Raw genomic sequence first — 15281 nt, forward strand, 5'->3', positions numbered from 1 at the left:
AAAGCGTTTAAATTGCCAGCATCAGAATTCCTTAGAATTGTTGCTTGTGCATTGGTAATCTGATTCAGGAAGCTTATGCAGTCTAAATATTCTAGCAGTTAGGGTTTGCCTTCTACAAAATGAGTGACCGAACAAACAGTTCTATCCAGTCTTCATCCTGTGACCAGGAAGCCTGGGAACAAGGCATAGGTGCTTAAACTGGCACAGGATGAGGAGAATTTGACAACCATCAGAACAACCACTTGAGATTCTGAATTGTGGGAGTATTGGAAGTGTCATTTTTAGAGGTAAGTAATACAAACAAGGATCTGATACGAAGTTGTATTTGCCGATCTGGTGTTTTGACTTTCAGTAGGCTGGGAATCACATTTTGAACCACAGTTGCCTGCTACAAGTCACCATGCATTTGGAAGCACCTGACTGACAAAGGTAAAAAGCAGAAGGTCCTCTCTGTTATGAAAGACTGCCTTGGCCAAGATAATTGCCTTTCATAGAATGAATGGGTGAAGAATGTGTGATAAGGCCACCTTTATTTACTGTCACTCTAGCTGCTCCCTGTTCAAAGTGTTTAGTCACAGGAATCAAAGCTGCTGGTTTGGTTTAGTGTAAGTGTCCATATTGCTGTTATCTAAATGAAATGCCTGATTTCTAGGTCAATACTGAGGTCTTGCAGCCCTGTTTACATGATACTTTAGCTGCAGTTAATGGGGGTAATACTTTTCAGTACTTTCTGCCAATGGAAGAATGTATTCTGAGGTACAGTCAGTAAAGAGTAGTGGAAGGTAATGGCACTGATCACTAGAATTTGAACCTTTTGGCTGAGGTGCATTTGCAGGTGCTTTTGCTATTGTGAAACAGGTAGTCCTTGGGTCAGTGTAGGCAGATTTCTGGATATGTGTGTATGTATGAATACTCTGAAATTTAAAATTCAGCTTCTGGTAGCTTGCCTAAGATACAATCCTTCATCTCCTCTGTTAAATATGGTGGAGGTTCTTAGATTCTATACTATAATAGCAAGAACAAAAACTTCTATGGTACAACACTGCAGTAAAACACCTGGTGGTGGTGTTTTATTCTAAACTGGGGAGTGAGGCAAGAGATCTTATGCCTAAAGACTGCTGTTCCCTTCATGTATAGGCTTAGGGGGAGATGCTGTCAATGTGTATAAAACCTGATGGGAGGGAATGAAGACAGAGTCAGATTCACCTCAGTAGCATCTGCTGGCAGGACAAGAGACAATGGGCACAAATTTAGAAAGATTAAGTTCTGTCTGAGCAGGAGAAAACACTTTTTTACTGTGAGGCTGGTCAAACAGGTTGTAGAGTCTCTGTGCAGATTCAAAACCCAGCTGGCAAGGTGCTGGGCAAGTGGCTCTAGCTGACCCTGCTTGAGCAGGGAGTTGGATGAGGTGATCTCAAGAGGTCCCTTCTAATCCAAATGATTCTGTGAAGTGAAAGTGCCCCTGCTAGCTTCCAAGGCTTACCATGGTGTGCAACCCTGTCTTTATATGGTGGCCTTTCCCAGTGAAGGAAGATATGTAATTGCTTGCTACAGTGTGATAAATTTTAGACTATGTCTCTGACTCACTCTAGTAGTGTGAGGAGTCACCAAGCAGGGCTATAGAAGATGGTAGGACACTGTATCTCAAGGCTGTGAGCTATCCTGAAAATAAATACTTCCCTAATGACTTGTAGCTGTGGATTTTTGGTGGGGGGAATATATCACTGGATGAGGAATAATATCTGGTAAGCTTGCAGCCTGTTAAGATGCAGCTAACAAATTAGGGACAGCTAATGGGTAAAGGAGACAGTAAGTGAGAATTAAGAGCCTGCTAATAACATCAGTCTAATTATTTGAGGGAGACTATAGCTCAGAAGGTAGATGAGCATATAATGGGACCCACTGGAGATAATGCAGACTGGGTATTTAGTCTTTCAAATGGGGTCATCAGTCTCTAAAGACTTGACTCTGCAGGAGTATATCACTTCTATTGTATGACTATGCTGTGTTTCTTGGACAGTAACTCAGTCTAATTAAGAGAAAAGCTGTGTTAAACTGGTTTACTAACAGTTTGTTGTATAAGTAAGGGGAGTTTCCATAGTACAGGATTAATCGTCATTGCTGGCCATTTTCAGTGCTGGTGAGACAGAAATACTAGAGAGACTTTAAAAATTCTCCTTGAAATATACTGCATTTATAATGGCTCTTCCATGGAAGTCTTCATGTTGTAATGGATACTTAAGGAAGTTTCAATCTAATTCAGAGTTAGTCTGTCAAATGATACACTTTTCAGTAAAAATGTTCAGTTTAGCAAAGAACTTCTGTAAAAATGAGTTTTGAAAAGCAATCTTTTTTCTCCAAGTTAGAATAGTAGGTATTTGAGATGACAATGTATATGAATACACTGGGATGTGCAGTCCAAGTATAAAAAAACCTATCATGTTCAGCCAAAAGGGACAAAGCTGAAAAAACTTGGGTACTGCATAATAAATCTATGCTTAACAGGACTTTGAAAAGGAGATAGAATCATCTTTGGGACAGAGAGCTGGTGGAGAGTTCGTGAGTGTATTTTTATATCATAGTATCACCTCAGCTGTCTTTTTTCTACTTACTAGCTACCTTTGTTGTTAGTAGAGATTTGTGACTGGAGTGAGAACAACCATACTGCATCTACTCCAATTCCTGGTTTTGAAAAAAGTTCTTACTCTCCTACAAAAATAGTCACAGTTTGTCAGGTTATCTATTTGCTCTGAAAAACTGAGTCTTTGATAGCTGTGTATACACTAAAAAAATTTATTTGTAAGGACTTGCACTAAGTTTGCAAAGAACAAATCAGAAGAAAATACTGGAGTGGGGATGGGGAAATTTTCCAGTTTCCTATAAGTGCATGTCTGATATCATAGTGTCATTTTCAGATTATGTAAATGGCAGTTCTTACTTGAAATTGATGACTCCTTTCTAGCTGCTGCTTAGAAAAATACTTCCTGTGGCTTTTTTAATATGAACTATGGAGAAGAGGGCATTCATTTCAGTGTCTTAAACTTGAGAGTCCTGAGAATAGTGTTCAAGAAATTGCACAAAGATCTAGTCCAAATGTAATACCTTAAGATGAGATTTTCAAAAGGTGGAAAATTTGGTAAAGATGACTTTGCTAAAGATGAGGCATATTCCCTGCAAAACTCTGGTTGGATGATATGATACAGTAACTCTTACTGACTTTATAATGTTATTCAAAGTTTCAGTAGGGTATTGAAGAATGGGTCTGCATTTTACTGGATGCTTGATGTAGGCAGAGTAGCAGATAGTCCCTGCTCTAAGGTCTTGCCATAGAAACAGGATATCATGCAGTGTCATGTAATGACAGTGCACTGCAGGTTGGCCTTTTGGTTTGGTTTTGTTCTTTTTTTTTTCTCTTTAGGAGGAGCTGAACTGGAAATAAGAGTGAAAGAAAGAGGACAGGGAAAAGAAAGAGGATGAAAGAAGGTAAAATCAGGAGAATAGTGTGGGAGGAAAATAAGTTTGATGCAAACATCTAATAATTGGTGCAAGACAAAGTCCAACAGTATTCTCTGAATAATAAGAAGACCCTAGGGCTGGAGCCCCTGACTAGCTCCTGCAGGTTGTTCTCAAATGGCAAGGGTGATAGTTGAGTTTGATACATTTCTAGTGGCCCCCACAGCTGGAATAGAGTATTTAGATTGTTCCAATTGTGTAATCCTCATCTTGCAGATAAGACCTTTGGGTAGGCATGTACTTGCTCAGAAGTTAAACTTTGCTTAACAGCTCTCCATTCAGCATCCCTCCCTTAGTCATTTAGGTAGCCATCTTCTTGTGGTGCTGGCTGGTCCCTTTCATGACAAAGCAACCTTACAGAGGTCAGACAGGTATCCCCCTTCTTTCCAGGTCTGACAAGCCCTGAGTTTGGATTAGTTGCCTACTGTATCATTACAGCAATACGTTCCTGGTCCTGTGGCACCTTCTTAAGACGTGCTTTTTTGCAGTCAGAAAAATGCAACTAATGGCCCTTGACGGAAGAAATTTCTGTTAGCTTTCTACGTCGGCAGGATTGTAGAAGAGTTGTCTGTTTATGGAATGAGAGCTATTTTTTTTAAACTAAGAGTTTTTCAAACAGCTACAATACACTGCTATTGAAATAAAAGGCAAAAAAAAAGGGGTTCAGATCTTCCCCCCTCCTCCCAATCTGTTACTGTGAAGCATTAGATAATTAGCAACCCCAGGAAGGCTGTGGGGTTTCTCAGTTCCCTCTGTTTCTAAGGTGTTTAGCTTCTGACTACTATAAATGTTTTTTTTTCCTCTTAAATAGCCACTGTTTTTCTAATATTAACTAAACTCAAAGCCTTTGAAAGAGACCTTTGAAGTTCCCTGTGTCCTAAGTGGAAATGCAGAGTTGTCTGTTGCTGCCAAACCATTCACACAGAATAGGAAAATCATAATTCAAGGTCCACTCTAAAGCTCTATGGTAAATGTAGTCTTTACATTGATTCAAAAGGCTCTGAATATGCTTAAAAAGAAAGCTTCTTAATGGATTAGGATGTGTGAAAATTTCCACCAATTTGGAAGTGATTCACAAAGCAGTGTAATATGTCACTAGAATTTTTTCCTTTTTTTTTAAGATGGTAGCATAAAGACAGACAGCATAATTGATTTGCATTTTCAACTCTGAGAATGTTAGGCATTTTTCCATGCAATTAATATTGGCATTTATTTATACATGTTACACTTAAAAGGCTGCCAAGATAAAAAGTATTAGAGGATTGTCTTCTATTGACTTTCACTAGGAGGAAGCCATCCCCACCAGCCAGATTAACAGGCCAGTTTGCAAGATTGTCTGAAAGCAAGAGCAAATGAGCACTTTCAGCAATCCTTCCTGTTTTAATTATTCATATTCTACTAGTAGGACAAGTTTTCTTCATTTTTTAAATAAGCTGTGATGCCCAGGCTAAACATGCAGGGAAGATAGGCCTCTCTGCTATCTTTTTCCATCCTCTTCTACCCTCATGCTGCAGCATCATAATTGGATTGATGCTGTGGAGGTTTCTGCAGGCAGTGGCTTCACCTAAAACCTTTTAGAATTCTGTTGTGATTCTTGACTGGGCTTTGGAAGAAATGCTACAGAAAATCTCCTTTACTTCTGGCAGCTTTTTCTTTCTCTTGAATTTGCCCGTGTTCTACCCTTCCCTAAGGATGCATTAGCTAAGGAGATACATCTCCACATACCCTGAAGAAATCTCCATGTGATCTAAGCTGGGGGTCCCTCACAGAATGGCCCAAATTGCTGTGCTGTAGATTCATCAGTTATCTGGCATAAATTACACTTGAGGATGGGTTTTATTGCCAAGGTTCTGACAAATTCTCTTTGGCTACTGAAGAGAGGTATAAAATGTTTTTGCTGTTTTGCTCTGATTAAAGAGTAATCTTCACTACAAAAGCAAATAAATTGGGAAAATTGTAAGTGGGTGAAGGTTTCATATCCATGGTCCTTACTTTCTTGGCTGCCTCTGTCTAAAGATAAGTCTGCCTGCTGTGTTAGCAGTTAAAAAAAAAAAATCAGTCATTTGCTAGTGAAGCAGATTAGAAGCGTGTACATCAATCCCAAGACCCTATTCCTCATCTGCATCTGAGAGAAGAGTACCTCCTTGCAATCTGTCTGTGAAGTGTACGCAAGCAGCTATTGAGGTAATTTGCTGAATAGTCTTAAGCAAACTGGCAGTTTTCAGAGAACATCTGATGCAATCACATTTTCTATCAGAAGCATTGAGGAAAATGCATCCAATATTCAAATGTATGTGTTTGTTTCTTCAGCCCTCATCCAGCCTTCTCTTCTGCGCCTAGCCAAAGTAGGATGTTTTCACCAAAAATGCTGATAGTTACATCCATTCACTGATAGCATAGTAGGATGAAAAGAGTCATATAAGTGGTATTCTCCGCTTCAGTTGCCCTTTGTTTCCTCAAAGGGGAGAGACAGACCCTACCTTGCCAATCATGCCAAAGGGCAAAATTTCACTACTGACCTAGTATACCTCTCGAGCCTTTCCAGACAAGAGGCTTCTCTTAGCCTGTAAACATGTCCATAACTCTGGATTGATTAGCTAGTTCAATAATTTTCATAAGAATTCACTCTCCTTCATTTTTAGTAATTTCACCAATGTAACAATTAGGATCCAATATCTGTTTGTGCTTTTATCAGTCTTTGATTAACTTTTAATTAAAATAAAGACAAATTGAAATGAGAGTTACATTTCCAATATGCCTTCAGAGAATAAACCGCACAAGAAACTCAACTTACCTGCTTAATCAGCCAATGCTAATAGTAGGTAGTTATGCAGTATGAGGTTTTCTCAAGAAGCCCAGCTCAACTGAGTGAAGCCCACACACAGTTTCAAAGGAGAAGGCAGAGGGAGAGTATCTATCTGTAAACCACAAGCTAATACCTCGCTACCAAGTGCTTCTGTGTACTTTCTTCCTACTTTTGTAGATTTGACAGGGAAAACGCTAGCAACATACTCACTTAAAAACACCACGAAGAAATCCCAGCACTTCATGTTTTAAAGACAAGGTAAGCATTTATGTAGATACGTACATATGAGAGAGAAACAATAGCTGTGGCTCATGTACACTCTGAAAGTGGGTGAAGGCTCTAGGGATCACTATTCTGTAGATAATACATGACCTGTATTGTCTACTTCACCTGAGCTTTAAAATATGTTCCTCAGAATATTTTGCTTTTGTTTTCACAACTTTCATGTACAAAAAGTATTTTTTTTTTTTGTTCCTCCCAGGTAGAGATTTGAGTGGTGTAGTCAAAGGTCCACATTTTTACATACTTGTCCTGTTTCCTCAGTTCTTACCACCAGTCTCCCCTTTGTGAATGCAAGCAATCCCAAAATAAACCTGCATATTCAACTTTTGAGTTTCTTTCTGTGAAAAGCACAGCTGCTGCTGCTCCTTCCTCATCTTATTTTTCTGTTCAAAATATAGAGCAGGTGGGTTTAATTGTTTGAACTCCAGCAATTCTGAACTTTTCTGGTCCACAGTCATTCTTCTGAGATAATTTCATCTTGCCAACAAACAGAGCTGCTCTTAACTCCACTGCTCAAAAGTTGTCTTCTCTGTATCCTCTTGGGCAGTACTTTTGTCCTGAATCTCTGTGCTTGAGATAGTCCCCTGTTCCCCATGCTATGTCTAGTATGATAGGTACCCAGCAACAAAGCTCTTCACCTCTTCAACAGTGTTTTTACCTCTTCAGTGAAGCTTAGAAGGCTGTTTAGGGCACCTACAGAGGACTCTTGAATATAGCCTATGTAAACCTGTTGCCAGGCGGAAAACAGCCCCAGTTCAGATCCTTAATATTGCTCATGATACATGTATATTCTAATTCACTCATCATGGGGAGGGCCTGTCTTCTCTGCTAACTTACAGCCCCAAAGCAGATCCTAGCCAGGAAATCCTCTTCCAGATTTACTTGCTCTTTGGCACAGTAATCTCAGTCATGTGGGGATGAAAACAAAAGTGGCATGTGAATTTTGAGCCATTCAGTCAGGCTACCCTGCACCAATGAGTCTGAGAGTCTCAGCTCAACTTAACTTAACTTACTGAAGAGGTTTTTGGATTCTGCCATCTATAATTCTTCCATTTTTGCTTGAAGACTTAAGTATTTAATTTTTATCCTAAGGTTTTTTTTCCCCAAACATCCTCTGATACAAGATGATTATGGTAAAATAATTTTTTTTTCCACTATTCAGAGCAGTTTTGTAAGATTATTCAATTATAACTAACACTTTAGAAAAGCATTGGAGCCTCAGCTTTATGGGGAACTGTAAGCAGGTCAGAACCTTGAGAGACACCTATGCGAAATGATGGGCCGTACTTGCGAGTCAGATTCTACCTTCAGCTCCACCATATTGTTCTTCTCTGTCATGTGGAAGTCTGGGAAGAATGAGTATCTTGAAGGTCCTGTTGTCCTCCTGTCTGTGCTGACTTTTTCTTCCAGGATGTTAACACTACACCAGGTCATTAAGCCCTCAGCTCTCCTCCAGCTCACAGGTTTGCATGCAAGTAAGTAAATCAGATGAAAATTACATGACAGGAAAACTGATTTATGTATTGTCAACATTGAAGCACACCTGTGACTCCAATTTATACACTCCAACCAAAGGCCACTGAAGTCTTCTGTCAATTTCAGTGGTATCTGGATCAAGCCCTCAGTTGGTATCTTGACCATCTGTGGGGTAGGCCCTGATAGAGCATATTTGAAAGGATATGCTTAGTTCCATCCCTATTTAATAAAGCAATTAAGTGTGTGATTAACTTGAGTAAGAGGTTGAAGCCTGTGCTGAAAGTCAAGTGTGATCTTTGCTGAACTGCCACCTAAATAGTAATTTACATTAGAGGCTATCCACATTCAGCATCTGAAAAATAGAGCTTCTGCTCCTGCAGACACACAGCTCTGGTAGATATCACTGTGGTTACAGATCTTTCAGACCAGAGCTGTCTAAAACCCAACCATGAAGAAAAAAACCACTCCGGCTTGTTTGTGCCCAGTGATGTACACAGGTCCTTCATTTTACAGTAAATTCAATTACCCTGCCTGAGGGCATTCATAATGAAAACCAGTTATTTTGAAGTAAAAACTGATAGAAACCATTGAAAAACCAAACAGTGACAACAGTGCCTCAACTCACCATAACTGCTTCTTTTTCAAAGTCCAGGCAGTTTATTTTGCTCTGCTGTCCAGAGGTCCTCAAAAATTTAATTTACTTCACTCCAGTAAGTACTACGCAAATGAATATTTCCACTAATAAAATATGCATGGACATCTGAAATGCAAAACGTGTACATAAATTTCCAAGTGTTGGCTGAGGCACAGGAGATCTATGTATGACCTGAGCACATGCGAAGTAATTCAAATCAGCTTAGCCCTCTGGATCGTCAGCTCAGCTAGTGGTATGAGGGGCTGCCTTATTTGAACAAACTCACCCTTGCCAGAGACTAGAGATACTGATAAATGAGATCCAGTGAATCTCTCTGTGGTGGCCCAAGAAGTCACCTCCCCCAGTTATGACTGTAGTCCTGTCTTGGAGGTTGCCCCTTTCCACTGCAAAACTAGCAGAACAGCATGTGTGCCCCACCTCAGCTGCTTTATTGCCATGGTCTGCTCCTTTTAAACTGCAGGTGAAGCGAAATTTAAGCTAAACCGATAGACTTCACACTGATGCTGTCGAGGCACTGACTATATTCTCTTTTGACTTCACTTTGAGCATGACCAGCCACAAACACGGGGATAGTAACTCCTTAAATTATTGCAGAAAGGCATAATAAGCTCATCTATTAATACCCTAACAATCAACAGTAGCTTCATCTCAGCTGGTGCATGAGAGATCCTGTTACCCTCATGACCATTTATTCCTATGCCTGTGGCCTTTGTACTCTGTAGCACACTAGGGCATCGATCTTCTAAGCACAGCTTGTGAAGAACTGTATTGTCTTTTTAATGGCAATGAGACTGCTGCTGGAAGAAAGGTGGCACATCAGCTCATGTTTACAGGATTTTGGCCAAAATGTCTTCAGAAGGCTACTAAAACACCTCAGTTTTCTCTTTGTGACTATTCAATCCTGAAGGCCCTTTATGGTATGCATAGTGAAAAGCAATATATGTCGTTACTGTTGTTAAACATCCTCTAAAAAATAGTCAAGATAAACAGTATTTTTTTTTCTTCCCTTGTAAGGGTTTAAAAGAACTACGAGTATCTGCCAGATTTAGGTGTATTTTGGCGGTGTGGCTAAGACGAAATCAGATTGTAGATGAGCCAAAGTATGAATATTTCTGCAGCTGAAAACAGGAGCAAGTGGATTTGATTTCTGTCTATGTGGCAGAAAAATTATTTGTAAAATTCTTTTCTTGCTTAAATTACAATTCCGTAAAATTTAAAATGCCTTCAGCCCTTTCAGTATTGAGGCTGATCCTAATCGCTTCAGTAGTAGCATGACATCTCTGGCCTCTGCAATACAATTCCCGATTTACTGCAAGAGATCAAACTCAAGGCCACTGCAGCTCCATTTTACTACTTCACTCAAAATATCCTGTATCTTGTTTATTAAATTGCCAGCTATCCCTGCACAGGCAATACCAACCTATGGGTTGCTACGCTTCCCATCTGTGGCTTCTACCCCACTGACTAGCCCCCTAGTAACACAACTTCCAGTAAAAAAAGAGCCAGTTTGATGTATTCTCACTGAAGAATGCTCAAGTTACTCTACCACTGCAGTATTACAGAAGGTGCAATTGCTTTAGACAGTCACTGATATTAAAAAGCTTTAAGTTTACCTGACTGAATTTGCTAAATTTTGAAATAGAATAATTACTGCAGTCTCTTCTTCCAACAGAACTAAACGATGGGCCATGCTGAGCAGCTGGAAAACAGTAAAGTCTCCAATCAGTACCACGCTTCACAAAATGAACATCTGTGATGGCCTGAGTTAAGCATCTAACGGAGTCTCTACAGGATCTTCTGCAGGGAGGCTTAGGCTTTCTCTGCCCACATCCCAAGCAGGTGCAGGCTCCAGGCTAGAGAGAAGCCGAGCAGCCACGTTAGGGTGGCAATAACTATGACTTACTATTCCCAGCCTCCCACCAGGATTACTAGATCAGGTTTGGCACTCTGCTGATGAGGACTACGCTCCTGGCTCAGAGCGGCTCGTGTCCGGGAGACACTGCTCCGCAGAACCAGTGTGCGATATAGGTAGGATCTGTGGAAGAGATGGCCAAAATATTGCCCGACCTAAGTATTTCATCTCCCACACCCCAGCATGCTGTAGACTGCAAATGTGATTCCCAGGTGCTTAATTCTCCTCATTCACTTCATAGGGATGATAGGCACCTAACAGTGTTGTGAATGGCAGGATTCATTTTGCTTTTAGGTATGGCATTATTAAGCATTACAACATCCAAGCCCCTTTTTGGTCATGGCAGTAAATATGTGTTATTTTGGATCTTCCCTGAGGACCAGAATTTGATTTTTTTAAAAAATCGTATTTTATTAGGAAACATGTGTTTAGGGGTTTATTAATCTCTCTACAGCTGACACTCAAGCCCGTCTGTGCAGCAATTTGTTACAGTGCCACTAAGCCTGGCACTTTAATTATGGGATGCCAATTCTTGCTTCTCTGTTGTGAAGTGAACATAGAGTCATCACTGGTTTCTATTTTTGCATGAAAATGATTCACAATGTAGAATGTACTGTACTACAAAAGGGATGGAAGAAAATAGTTCCATGATACATGTTGGGAGACAGAAGCAATGGCTTGCTGCTGTGATTCATGCGTGTACTGCCCAGGCATTCCAAAAATGGCTTTTTTCACAATTAGCTACAAAAATCTGTAAACCATAAAAGGAAAACCATCAGTCTAACAGCAAGTGATTCCGGCTGGCTGCTTGAAATAAAGGAAGGTGATAATTCACGGAGCGGGTGAAATGTCAAAACTTACTGGACATCTTCTCGTGATTAGCTTCATAATCGGGCAGCCCAAACTGGCAGTCTTTGCTCTTAAACTGAAAAGACTTACTGTGCTTCAAAAATCAATACAGCCCGATGAGAACCGATCACTGATATTTATTAATGGTTTGATTATGGCATCAGTGTCCTGTATACAGCCACTTGTTGAGGACAGGGGCACCTAAGGGATGGCTGAACTGCAGCCCTGCTCCTCCAGGGCGCTGAGGGGCTGCTGCCCACGTATTCCCCGTGGAACAGACTTGGCAGAAAGAAGGCAGTGAGTAGGCTGGGCCCTGGCAGATTGCTCTTCCCCCAGCACAGCTGAAAACAACACTGCTGAGAGCACTCAGCCGGATGTCAGCTGAAATATGAAAATGTGGGTGTTGCTTCCCTCAACACGTCTGCATTTTTGGGACCCCATCAAGCTTGGCATAACCGGGTGCGTCTCAAGGACAACATGCTCCTTCCAAGGCTTTTTATGAGGTCTGAAGATCTGTCATCTTTGACTAGGAGAAGTTTGCAGTTGCTGGAGATGGGGTGAACTCCACCTATAGCTGATGACGTCCCTCTCATAATTTATAAGCAGAATATTTATTAACGCATGCCTCCTGAGAGCCTTTGACATATACTTGGGAATGACTCTGGGAAAATATATATGCAAATATAAGTATAGAAGCTTCTACTGGAAGACGCAATTTATTGCAGCTGCTAATTCACTTTTTTAAAACCAAGAATCAGCAGCGATAATGCTTGTGTACGTTTTGTCCTTTGCCTGTCAGGAATTCATGCCTAACTCAGCCATGGTCTTGGCTGTATTTCTTACAGTAGATAGATAGGCCCTTTTCCCTTTTGGGGCTGAATCTATTTGCTGATCAACAGTCTCAAGGTACCAGTAATTTCTAGATATCTGATGGAAATGAGAAGAGGTTTTTTATCCTGCAAAACAAATTATCCATGCTTTATCTGTCACATTGATAGTTCTAGAAGGAACGGTATCTTTAAGAAATGAAATAAACATCAGTACCGTTCCTCAGTGTTTATCTGAAAGTATAGCAAAGGATTGTATTAATACAAATTATCATGGGAGAGACTTTCTCAGTTAAGTAAATGCTACCCTTTTATTTGAAAATCCTTTAGGATCTCATTAACTGCTCCGTGCCAGGTGGCCTATTGTGTTAGGAGAGCCATTCTGCGTAAACAGCAACTTCTTAAATGAGTTATAGATACTGCTATTATACAATAATTTGCAACAAATGATCTTTAGCACCCTTTAAAATTGCACTTCCAGCCTTGGAATTTCAGCCTGAATCTGGGGTGCTTTATTGACAGACTAGATCTGTTTCGCTGCTGATTTGGAGAACAGCTTTACACTTTCTGTTTATTTTGCTGTGTAATTGTTTCGTGCCAGAACCCTTCTTGTTTGACCTCGAGCTAACAACTCGTTATAAATGGCATCCATGCTGAAGTTTTTGATCATATACCCAAAGTAATCTCATAAGCAACTGCTCCCTTCTAAATCTCATCATCATAATAATGACACAAACTGACGCACTAGTGCGGTGCCACTCTCTGTGGGGGCTAGCTCTTCAATTTCATAAATGCATATCAACATCCTGTGAATGGCTTAAAATACAGTTACAGCCAGGAAAAGGATTTGTAAAAGCAACGTCTCTGTGTTCTATATTAATTCTGAATTATAAACATAGCAAAATATACACAAGTCCTACTTTCCGGATGTTTTTTTTTATCCTAGTATTAACTGTCAGGAGAAAGCTCTATGCTATTAACAGTCTCATGTCTATTGCTAAATGTCAGCTTCTCCACATATAAGAAATTTTTTTTGTCACTTCCACATTTTATATTTCCAACATTCATTCAATTTAAAAAAAACCCCAGTCTTTTAACAGTCACGATCCGGAGGGTCTGTGACTGTCAGGATTAAGGGCGCCTGGTTTTTTTTCCTGGGGTCTTGACCATGCCAGGAAATGCCTTTTCCATTAATCACCTTTGCTTAACTAACCATCCCCAAGTCAAATTTGCTAAGCTTGTAAATTAAGAGCCCAATCTTTTGTTAGCTGTTACTCAGGGAAATCACAGCACTTTTTGGCTTAGCTCAGTGAGAAGGATCACAGGCCTCCAAAACCAATTTTGTTATGCTTTTCCCCTCCCCTACTGCTAATGGGTGAGGGCCTACCCAGGTCTCTGAAGCGGCCCTGTAGTTTCAGGACAGCCCTGCGGTTGCTGGTGAGGGTCAGAACCAGCGCTGGCCCAGAGCCGCAGGCTGCTGCCACCCAAGCAGGCTGCGGGCTCCACCTCCTGCCTTCAGCACCCTCCTCCCTTCTCCCTAGTCCAGATATGGCTGTCTTGTACTTCTGCCTCGAGCACTCTGGTCCGCTTCTGCAAAGCTTTGAAGCTTGTTTTTGTGGTGCTCAGTCACTGCAGTGTTTGTTTTACCACTTGAGTGGTATGCTGGCTCCTCGTGGATTACGTCCATGGCTGGCTTCCCTCAGTAGCTCTGCTGCTTGCTTTCCACAGCGCACCAGAACCTTGCGTTTAGCAGGAAGCCTTCTTACTCTTCCTCGTTCCAAAAGCAGAAAGTAATTTCTCTCTCCCCGGCCTTGCCTGACCAATTGGTCTTTGCTTTGATGAAGGAGAAAACATGAATAATTTCAGAGCCATTCCCACGTGGCATAACAACCTCCAGCCAAATGGATTTGTTCACAGCTCCCTCTGACCAGGATATTCGAATCTGCCAAATGCATATAGGAATGTCTCTGCCAGCACAGGAGAACCGAGGCGAGCCTTGCCACTTCTCTGGGAGGCTGCTGCAAGCCTGTTTCAATCGGTGGCTATTGGGAGTGGCATTCAGGTGCTTGTACCTTATTTGTTATTTCTCTTTTGCAGCATACATAATAGCTGTTATTAACCACCAGCAATTGAATCCTTGTCCTAGAATAATAACCCATCAATGAAGCAGTTGGAGAATGAGAACGGCAGTATTTGTATGACAAGGTGTGGCATATGCTGGCTAGCTTGTAGGTTGGCACATCCTCTACCTACTACCGTAGCCATCTGAGGTCAAAACGCTTCAAGAGCCAAGAGAAATCTATTAATATCATTCTAAGTATTGTGGCTAAGATCCAGGTAAGGAGAGTCTCAAGAAGGTATCTTCAAAGAAGCAAAATTGTTTATTTCCCATTCTATATTATGAAAACTAATAATCCGCTTTTATGGGCAGTCCTTAAATGGCCACTGAGCCAGTATCAGCGTGGCTTATCTGCTGTGCACGTAACGGGAACCGTGTACGTGCGATCTGCCAAAACTCTGGTCTGTTTTGAAGAGCTGACTTTTCAGAATGCTTTTCATTCATAAACCTGCTTTCCTTTGTCATCTGCCACCTCGGTCATGTATTTCCCATACTGCTTATTCTTTTTTTCCTCATCTCTGTCTTGTCCATAGTATTGTACTTAGCTTACTACTCATTTTTATTTCAAACATACCAGCTTTGATCTATCTGATCTTTTATTCTAAATGATGGACATGAGAAAAATTATGATACAAAAGCTAGGGAAAATGCTTCTGAAGTTTAAGAAAGAAATCCAGTAAGCTCCCTTCTTTTGTAATTATTTATTGTATTTTGTATTTACTATTTGTCATAAGATTGGTCTTTAGGATATGGGAGTCTAAGCTTCCCATCCTAGATGACAGGAGTATTTGATGGCACATTCAGATATTCACGTTGATGAAGGTGAACTCTTTGTTAGACTG

The 15281-nt window shown here is 40.7% G+C and overlaps 1 long non-coding RNA gene across 1 annotated transcript; it reads left to right on the forward strand.

The window, feature by feature from the left end:
* Positions 1-7611: 7611 nt before the first annotated feature.
* On the forward strand, positions 7612-15013 carry LOC142080818 (uncharacterized). The gene is made up of 3 exons (XR_012673128.1): positions 7612-8076; positions 10405-10760; positions 14418-15013. It is a non-coding gene; the product is annotated as an uncharacterized LOC142080818 (long non-coding RNA).
* The last annotated feature ends 268 nt before the right edge of the window (positions 15014-15281 follow it).

Source organism: Calonectris borealis, chromosome 3 (assembly GCF_964195595.1).
Source record: "Calonectris borealis chromosome 3, bCalBor7.hap1.2, whole genome shotgun sequence".
Taxonomy (NCBI): domain Eukaryota; kingdom Metazoa; phylum Chordata; class Aves; order Procellariiformes; family Procellariidae; genus Calonectris; species Calonectris borealis.